Raw genomic sequence first — 10,909 nt, 5'->3', positions numbered from 1 at the left:
AACAAGAAAGAAACAAAAAAATAACAACTAACCGAAAGGAAATTGGGGGGGGGTACGTGGGTGTGGGGATGAACAGAAGAAACGAGGGGGGGGGAGTCTTACTAGTTGGGGATGATGGATTAGGGAAGCTTGGTGCGAGAGGGAAAGGCAGAAGGTGCGGGGGTTTGGGGTGGGTATGAGCGCGACAGAGAAACAAGGAAAAACATGGGAAAAGCGAAAAGGGTTTTAAGTTAATAACATCGAGAAAAGAAAAAAAAGAAAAATAAGAAGAAGCTGGAAAAAAAAGTTAAAACAATTTCGCGGAGTCAGCCGCTCCATAGGAATACTTCACTGTCCACGAGAAGTGTCTATCATGGCTGGTGCGTCAACTTGCACGCGATACACAGATACGGATGCGGTCCCAACTGGCTGTTTTTTTATCTTTGCAAATTTAGCCATTTTTGGCCTTTTCTCTTGACTTCTTCACCTCAAGGCATTCCGATTTGCATAATTCCATCCCTTCATCACTCACAAACATGTCAACACCTGAAAACTTTTAACTCAAAAAAAGAAAATAAAGAAAAATATAAAATTTGGGTTACCTCACAACAAGCGCTCAATTTAACACCGCGACACGATGAATTACAATGACACCATGGGATGCCTCCCAAGAAGCGCCTGATTTAATGTTGTGTCATGACTTGGGCTATCCCTTATCAAGGATCCTTCAAGTGCATGGTTGAGATCACTTTACCTTCCCTCAACCATATCTTTATAATGTTTTAGCCTTTGCCCATTAACTTTGAACTTTCGGGAGCCATCTTCCGATGCAATCTCGACGGCTCCCGTTGAATGCATCTCTACCATACGAAATGGACATGACCATCTTGACTTCAACTTGCCCGGAAACAACTTCAATCTCGAATTTTATAGCAATACCACGTCTCCAGGTTTAAAATTTCACTCAAGAATATTTTTTTCATGCATCATCATCATTCTCTCCTTGTATAGACTTGTGCTCTCAAAAGCATGGTAACAGGACTCATCAAGCTCGTGCAACTCTGTGAATCTACTTGTACCCGCAACTTCCATATCGAGATTCAGCTGCCTTAAAGCCCACAAAGCTCTATACTCCAACTCCACGGGTAAGTGACACGCCTTCCCAAACACCAGTTTATACGGCGACATACCAATTGGAGTTCTGAAAGAGGTGAGATAGGCCCAGAGTGCATCATCTAACTTTCTCGCCCAATTCATTCTTGTAGCATTAACAGTCTTTGTCAAAACACTCCTTATTTCTCTATTTGACACCTCCACTTGCCCGTATGTTTGTGGGTGATATGGAGTGGCCACCTTGTGGAGAATTCCATATTTCTCCAACAACTTTATGAAGGCTTGATTGTAGAAGTGGGTGCCTCCATCACTGATTATTTCCTTTGGTGTGCCAAATTGGCTGAAGATGTTCTTTCTCAGAAAACCAATGACCCCCTTTTCATAATTTGTAGGGAGTGCCACAATTTCCACCCATTTTGACACATAGTCCACAACTACGACTATGTACTTGTTTCCATATGAGCTGACAAAAGGCCCCATGAAATCGATTATCCATACATCAAACATTTCCACCTCCTGAATTGGGTGCATGGGCATATCATGTTGACGGGAAATATTCCCGGTCCGTTGGCATTTATCACAATCCTTCACCCAGAAGTGTGCATCTTTGAATAATGCCAGCCAGTAGAAGACCGACTCCAACACTTTTTGAGCTATCCTTACTCCCCCGAAATGTCCACCATATAGGGATGCATGATATGCCTGCAAAATAGGAGATTGGTCTATCTCCGGAATACATCTCCGGGTTATGTTATCATCACAAACTCTAAATAAATAAGGCTCATCCCAAAAGTACATGCGACTGTCACAGAAGAACATTTTTTTTTTGTGTAGAGGAAAGGTCATAGGGTACAATACCGCTCGCCGAGTAGTTTGCAATGTCTGCATACCATGGCTCTACCTCAAGGCTTGTGACCAATAGTTGTTCATTCGAGAAAGTCTCTACGATCTCTTCCACCTCAACCTTTTTCTCTGCTCCTTCCAGCCCGGACACGTGATCAGCCACTTGGTTATTTGATCCCTTTTGGTCATAAATTTCCAGGTTGAATTTTTGTAGTAGCAGCACCCATTGAATGAGTCGCGACTTTGACTCTTTTTTCTCAATTAGGTACCTGAGAGCAGCATGATCAGTATAAACAATTACTATTGAGCCTATCATGTATGACTTATCAAATACGAACACCACTGCTAGCGTCTCCTTCTTGGTCACAATATAGTTGAGTTGGGCACTACTCAAGGTTCTACTTGCATAGTACATTAGATGCGTGACTTTATCTTTTTGCTGCCCAAGAACTGCTCCCATCACATAGTCTCTTGCATCAAACATTAGCTCAAATGGTTGCTTCCAGTCAGGTGCAATTATAATGGGTGTCTTCACCAACCTCTTCTTCAACTCCTCAAAAGCTACCCTGCAATCATCAAAAAACACAGAGGGGTGATCTTTTTCAAGCAATTTACATAGAGGGTTAGCAATTTTGGAAACACCTTTTATAAACTACCTGTAGAAGGAAGCATGACCAAGGAAACTTCTTATTGCTTTGACAAAAGTGGGTGGTGGCTACTTCTCTATCACATCAACTTTAGCGCGGTCCACTTCAATGCCCTTATTTGACACTAGGTGTCCCAAGACTAAACCGTCTTGTACCATGAAATGGCACTTTTCCCAGTTTAGCACCAGATTAGTCTCCATATTGATGGTAGGCTATAATTGCATGTTTTAGTCGCTTATTGCACTCTAATTCACTGCACTTTATTCGTGCTTGAGCTTTAATTGATAGTATTTTGCATTTATTGTGTGTTTTATGCCTTGTAGGAGTGATTTCGAGCTATGTAGATGTTGTGGAGATAATTCGAGCTATTTGGAGCTTTGAAGTCTGAGTAAAAGCTCATGAGATTAAGCCGGGATCGTGTTCGGAGGTCGAGGATCATGTCTGGACGTCAAAAATCAAGCAAAAATCCGTACTCTGAGAAATTCCCATTGCCGCGGCGCGTGGCGCGCCGCGACTGACTATTTCTTGCATATTGATAGATTTTGACTCTCTGGATTTCCCCACTAATTCCCCACATAGTGCGTCGCCCCAGGCGGTGGGCCTGTGCAAATTTTACATAGTGAAAATCCTATTTCGACTAGGAGAAGGTGGTTTCGTCTAGGCCTGACCCTACTTGGTATATATACATGAAAAACGTTATTTTCTGGACTTTTTGACATACTTTAGACCTAAGGAAGCTAAGGAGGAGTTGGATGAGCAAAATCACAAGGATTTCATCATTCCTTCCTCACTCAAGAACCGAGTTTGGATCGAATTTATGTTTTCCTATACTTTAATTTTATTTGTGATGAATTGCTCCATATCTATAGAGTAGTTCTCTTTAGGGTTATATGGATTTGGTGTATTGATGATTGTTTGTGTATTATAACTCTAGTTTTATGTATTGAAGTATTTTTGGATGATTTAATTGTTCCATATTTATTCACTTGTTCATGTAATCGAGAGAGGCATAACTTGTGATATCTTTACATTATATTGTTGGTTGAGTTCATTAATTCTTCTTAGTAATCGAAATATGCTAGTTGCATCATTGATTAAACCTAGTTAGGAGGATAATCTAGAGAGGTTCTCCTAAAGACCAATCCACTACGCATTCTTGCATATCTTCACGTGCTTAAATTGGTTCATCTCGCGAGGTTGAGACTTAATCGAGAGAGGAGTTTTTGCTGAACGTGTGAACTAATAATTGAGTAAATTCGAGAGAATCACTTAAACATTAGAAGTGAATTATCTAGAGTTAGATCCCAAAACATTATCTTGCACCTATCCTATCAAAACCTTATCTTCTCTCATTGATAACCTTCTTCGCTTATTCCTTGTTTCGATTGTCATTAGTCAATAGCTTTAGACTTTTAGTTTAGTTTAGTTAGAAATTATATAAATCTCAATTATTGATCATCTTGGATAGCAACCAAGCTAGAAACTACGAAAGCACTATTTAAATTCAATCCTTGTGGATACGATATTATACTATACTATATTTGATTAGCGAGCATAATTTAGGTGTGTGTTTCGAGCTCGTCAAATACTATATTCTCTTTTTACGTTTGGTGTTCGCTGACTGTGCGCATGCTACAAGTTTACATTAGTACATGACTCGAGCTTCTATGAAAGAAGTGCTACCATATGAGCCCGAGATAGAAAAATAACTGTTACAGCTGAGGAAGGAAAGAAATCTCACTGAGACGTTAGAAAAGGTTGGGCAATCCTCAACCAAAGAAACTATGGATGGAAACGGTGATGATAATTTAGAATTGGCTGCGAGGGAGGCAGCACAACAACAAGAAAATGTTGCACGAGATGATGAGGAAGAAACTATTAGAGATGTACAGATCATCTATGAAGAAGAGAGGGGTCGGAGAATTGCTCAAAATCAACCCTTGGCTGTAGACTAGTTCAGAAATATACCTCCCGGCCCAGGGAGATCCCTTGGAAATTATGCTAGACCGATTAAAATCAAGGCTTATCAAGTGTTAGATCACCTCCAATTGCAGCTAACAATTTCGAGTTGAAGCAAGGGTTGCTTCAAACCCTTCAGAACGAAGATCCAAATACGCATCTAATGGACTTTGAGGAGATTATGAACACCTTTCAATACAATGGTGTGTCACAAGATGCAGTGTACTTAAGGGCATTCCCCTTCACACTTAAAGATGATGCAAAGTAGTGCCTTCGAAGCTTGCCCATGGTATCGATTAGAACATGGGAGGAGATGACCAGAAAATTCCTTGATAAATATTTCTCCTCAGCTAAGACGGGCAAGTTTAGAAGAGAAATCCATAATTTTTGCGAGAAAGAGACTGAAACTATTTTTGAAGCATGGGAGACATTTAAGGAGATTGTTAGAAAGTGTCAACATAGCGGAATTGAACTCTGGATGCAACTCCAGGACTTTTAGGATGGATTGAAACCATCCTCGCGTAGAATATTGAGCAATGCAGCCGGAGGTACTGCGAATGCTTGGTAACAAAATAACTCTAGACCACATGGATAAGGAACTCCAACATACCAAACTCAGCAGAGTTAACAATTTCAGCCTCAACAGCCCATTCATTCTGGCATAGAAGATCTCATGAAGACCTTCATTATCAAGACATATGAGAGACTGGATGCCCATGGAACAACTATTAAAGAATTGGGCACATATTTTCGAAACCTGGAGAGACAGGTTGGGCAACTTGCAACAGTATTATCTGAGAGAGCTCCAGGAACTCTTCCTGCTGATACTGAGAGAAATCCCAAAGGAACAGTGAATGCTATAACATTGAGAAGTGGGCAAGTGTTGAAAGATCCCACCCCAATCCAAAATGATGTGAAACTTGAAAAAGAAAGTGGGGAGCAGCTGAAGAATGATGTTGATAAAAAGAAGAAGGGTCAGATGAAAGCGGAGAAAAAGAAGAATGGAGAAATTTTGAGAAGGAAGGAACATGATGAGAGCGAGCATATGCATGCGCTACCTTTCCCATAAAAGCTATATAGAGAAAATCTAGACAAGCAGTTTGGGAGATTTCTGGATGTACTGAAACAGGTTCATGTAAACTTACCATTCATATAAGTGCTCTCACAAATGCCTGCTTATGCCAAATTCTTGAAGGGGATCCTTACAAAGAAGATGAAGATAGAAAAGACTTTAGTGGTCAAGCTAACAGAGCATTGCAATGCGATATTTCAAAACAAACTCCCACAAAAATGTGGAGATCCAGGGAGTTTTACTATACCTTGCTCTGTAGGAATTATTCATTTTGATAAATCATTATGTGATTCTGGTGCCTCAATTAATCTAATGCTTCTATCTATTTACAGGAAACTGGAGAAGGATATTGGAGAGATAAGGTCTGCACCCATATCTTTGCGGCTGGCAGACCAAACGACTATAATACCCGAGGGGATAGTGGAAGATGTGTTAGTTAAGGTGGATAAGTTCGTATTTCCTGTGGATTTTATAGTGGTGAATATGGAGGAAAGCAAATAGCCCCCCTCATCCTAGGAAGACCATTCTTATCGACGGGAAGAGTTATATTAGATATACACAAGAGAAAACTCATGCTTAGAGTGGGTGAGGAGACTGTAACTTTTGAGATGAATGTAGCAAAGGGGGCAGAAAAAGGAAAACGAGCTGCGAGTGTTGAATGGAAAGTGAAGGGCTCGAAAGAGAAGGATGCAGTAAGCGAGAAAGATAAGTGTGGGGTGTATCCCAAAAAGGCTGAGAAGAAGTTGTCTGCATGGATGTGTGTATTAGTTCGGACGCGGGGAATGGAGCCCGACTTCGACTCATACCCCGATTAGATATTCAGGAAAGTTTCCTTTACCTTATGCTTTTTAATTGTGTGTCATGGGGACATGACACAACTTAAAGTGTGGGGTGGGGGATATTTGTATGTATGTATGTATGTATATTATATTTTTGTTTGTTAGTTATAGTAGTTAGAGATAGAAAAAATCATAAAATTTTTAAATTTTTCAATTTTTCTAGATGATGGATATCATCGATAGGTTTCTTGAGGGATTAAGGTTGAAAGAAAAAGACAAAAATATTTTCGTTTGTAGGTAGTGTAATAATTCCTCCTTGATTTTTCTTTGTGCCACGGTTCTTTTCCAAGGATTTTGTTTGAACCGGGTATAGTTAGCTTTTAGTTGTGTTAGGAGTAGGAAACCTTGTGCTATGATTTGAATTACGGGAAATATCTCATGACATTATTATACCTTGAGAAGAGTGAGTGTTTTAGTTGTGACGCTTAGGCTCAGTTTTTGACTCTTGTATAAGTACCTTAAATTGTATGATCTTAACTTTGCTTATTTGCTTTGACTAGAGTATCGTGATAGTCCAATCCTGAGTGAGTTATGTGCCATGTGTGTGAGAGGCCTTGTGTTATTCTGTGTATTGCATTTGATGTCTAGAACTTTTCCTATGTGTTTGCAAAGCGAAATAGTAGTTTTATTTAGTCTTGAAAGTGATATAGGCATTTCTTTATTGAGCCAGTTATATGCTTTTAACCACCTAATTTACCACTTATTTGAACCTTATACCTCTCGCGAGCACTTGAATTTGTTATGAACTTTGTAAAAGTTGAAGTGTGGGGTGGCTGGTTTGGCTTTTGAGTGGAACTATTGAAATAAGGAGAAAGGTGCACTGTTTTGAAAAAGTAGGAGCCACTTGAATTGAAAAAGAAAAAACAAAATAAGTGTATGATTGTGGAAAAATATTCCTTGATAGTGGTAACTTGATGTATTTGTGCTTAAAGAAGTAGGGAGTTAATGTATATTGATGTGAAGGTGGAGTTATAGCTTGACATAAGTGTGGGGTTTTGAATGGTTAATTGTATGTATTAAAGTGCTTAAGGAGGTATAGTCACTCTTATATCCAAATGTATCCTACCCATCACGCAGCCTACATTACAACCATTTAAAGTCCTACTTGATCCTTGACTAAATGAGCTCAATTAGTAGAGTAGTACACTACGGGCAAGCCTATGATACGTCTTTTGCGGCATATAAATGTTACTTTTGAGAGTGAGTGAATTCTTTCTTTCTATCTTGAGTTCCTGATTGTTCTTAAATTTTATTGTGTGTGGAACTACTCTCTATTGTACTGAATCTATTTTAAATGTTCTTGGTGTGATTGGTTGAGAGGTGTTGAAAAAGGTCGTGTCTATAATTGTGGGGTGTTGATGGTAGGCTATAATTGTGTATTTTAGTCACTTAATGCACTCTAATTCACTGTACTTTATTTGTGCTTGAGCTTTAATTGGTAGTGTTTTGCACTTATTGTGTGTTTTATGCCTTGTAGGAGTGATTCTGAGCTATGTAGATGTTGTGGAGCTAATTTGAGCTATTTGGAGCTTTGATATCTGAGTAAAAGCCCAAAGGATTAAGCCGAGATCATGTTCGGGGGTCGAGGATCAAGTCTGGACGTCAAAAATCAAGAATAAAGTCCTACTCTGAGAAAACCACATAGTCGCGGAGCGTGGTGTGCCACGACTGCCTATTTCCTGCTGCCTGATAGATTTTGACTCTCTAGATTTTCCCATTAATGCCCCGCATGGCGCGTCGCCCCATGCGGCGTGCCTATGTAATTTTTACAGAGTGAAAATCCTATTTCGGCTAGGAGAAGGTGGTTTTGTCTGGGCCGGACTCTACTTGGTATATATACATGGAAAACGTTATTTTCTGGACTTTTTGATATATTTTAGACCTAAGGAAACTAAGGAGGAGTTGGAGGAGCAAAAGCACAAGGATTTCATCATTCCTTCCTCACTCAAGACCCGAGTTTGGATCGAATTTATGTTTTCCTATACTTTAATTTTATTTATGATGAATTGCTCTATATCTATGGAGTATTTCTCTTTAGGGTTGGATGGATTTGGTGTATTGATGATTGTTTATGTATTATAACTCTAATTTTATGTATTGAAGCATTTTTGGATGATTTAATTATTGCATCTTTATTCACTTGTTCATGTAATCGAGAGAGGCATAACTTGTGATATCTTTGCATTATATTGTTGGTTGAGTTCATTAATTCTTCTTAGTAATCGAAAGAGGCTAGTTGAATCATTGATTAAACCTAGTTAGGAGGCTAATCGAGAGAGGTTCTCCTAAAGACCAATCCACTACGCATTCTTGCATATCTTCACATGCTTAAATTGTTTCATCTCGCAAGGTTGAGACTTAATCGAGAGAGGAGTTCTTGCTAAACGTGTGAACTAATAATTGTGTGAATTCGAGAAAATCACTTAAACATTAGAAGTAAATTATCTAGAGTTATATCCCAAAAAATTATCTTGCACCTATCCTATCAAAACCCCATTTTCTCCCATTGATAACCTTCTTTGCTTATTCCTTGTTTCGATTGGCGTTAGTCAATAGCTTTAGACTTTTAGTTAATTTTGGTTAGAAATCATATAAATCTCAATTGTTGATCATCTTGTATAGCAACCAAGCTAAAAACTACGAGAACACTGTTTAAATCCAATCCATGTGGATACGATATTATACTATACTATATTTGATTAGCGAGCATAACTTAGGTGTGTGTTTTGAGCTCGTCACATATACCTCTTCAGCAATCTTCTCAGATTTACAAAGCAATCATCGAACGAGTTCCCTACCACTGAGAAATAATCCATGAAAACCTCCATTATATCCTCTACCGTATCAGTAAAAATGGCCATCATGCACCTTTGGAATGTGGTAGGTGCATTGTATAGGCCAAACAACATTCTTCGGAAAGCATAGATTTCATATGGACAGGTGAACGACGTTTTCTCCCTATCCTCCAGGGCAATAGAGTGTAACAACCCAACCGGTCGTTTCGAGAGTTATAACCCCATTTTCCCCATTCCTACTTCTTTTTGTGTTATTCAGATATATTATGTTATATCGGGTTCGTTGGTTCGAGTCCGGAAGGAACTCGGAGTGAAATGAAACACTTAGTCTCATAATTGAAAAATTGAGTTAGAAAAGTGGACCGGATATGGACCTATGTGTAAGCGACCTCGAATTTGAATTTTGATGATTCCAATAGCTCCGTATGGTGATTTTGGGCTTAGGAGCGTGTCCGGAATATTATTTGGAAGTTCATAGAGGAATTAGACTTGAAATGCCGAAAGTTCTATTTTTGAGAAGTTTGACCGGGGGTTGACTTTTTGATATTAGGGTCGGAATCTGATTCTGAAAATAGGAATACCTCTGTTATGTCATTTAGGACTTGTATGCAAAATTTGAGGTCAATCGGACGTGATTTGATAGTTTCCGGAGTGGTTTGTAGAAATTAGAAATTTCAAAGTTCATTAGGCTTGAATTGGGGTGTAATTCATGGTTTTAGCGTTGTTTGAGGTGATTTGAGGATTCGACTAAGTTCGTATGATGTTTTAGGACTTGTTGGTATATTTGGTTGAGGTCCCGATGGCCTCGGGTGAGTTTCGGATGGTTAACGGATCAAAAATTGAACTACAACAGCTGTTGCAATTTCCTTCTGTTGGAAATTACTTCTGCCCAAATCGAGCTCAGGGTCGAGGGCCACGATCGAAGCCGAGATAGAGGTAAGGGTGGAGGGCCACGATCGAAGCCATGATCAATCCCGGAGTCGAGGGCCACGATCGAATGCATGATCGAGCCCAGGGTCGAGGGTCACGGTTGTAGGCCAGGTCGAAGACATAATCGAGGGCCAAGATCGAGAACCAGGATCGAGGGGCAGGACCGAGGACCAGGATGGAGGACCTCGATCGAAGGCCAAGATCGAAGTCCAAGATCGAGGCAGAACCGAGGATGTCTGGGAAGAATTAAAAAAACAGGGACTTCATCCCATTTGCCATTTTTGACAAATTGAAGCTTGAGGAGAGGCGATTTTTGATATATTTTCAAGGAAAACTTGAGGTAAGTCCCTTGTGATCATTTCTACTCCATAATATTGATTTATCATCGAATAATCAGACTAGATTACATGATTTTGAGGTGTAAATCGGAGATTGGAACTTAGAAATTTGAAAATAAGATTTGTAGATTTGAGGGTCGAGTTGAGGTTGGATTTTGGTAAAATTGGTATGGGTAGACTCGTGGTTGAATGAGCTTTCAGATTTTGTAACGTTTGTCGGGTTCCGATACGTGGGCCCCACAGGCGATTTTTGAGCAAATTTCGGGTTTTGGTCTAATTTTGAAGATTTTCTTGTGGAATTCATTCCATTACCGTATATTGATGGTATTATACTGATTGTGAATAGATTTGGAGCATTTGGAGGCCGAGTCCAGAGGCAAGATCATTGCGGGAT

At 39.6% G+C, this 10,909-nt stretch overlaps 1 non-coding gene across 1 annotated transcript; it reads right to left on the bottom strand.

Moving 5' to 3' along the window:
* Positions 1-4,902: 4,902 nt before the first annotated feature.
* LOC117279891 (small nucleolar RNA R71) lies at positions 4,903-5,009 on the bottom strand. Its single transcript, XR_004510329.1, has one exon. It is a non-coding gene; the product is annotated as a small nucleolar RNA R71 (small nucleolar RNA).
* Between the last annotated feature and the right edge of the window lie 5,900 nt (positions 5,010-10,909).

This window comes from Nicotiana tomentosiformis, chromosome 6 (assembly GCF_000390325.3).
Source record: "Nicotiana tomentosiformis chromosome 6, ASM39032v3, whole genome shotgun sequence".
In the NCBI taxonomy this organism is placed as follows: domain Eukaryota; kingdom Viridiplantae; phylum Streptophyta; class Magnoliopsida; order Solanales; family Solanaceae; genus Nicotiana; species Nicotiana tomentosiformis.
This window is presented reverse-complemented; position numbering and strand designations above follow the sequence as displayed.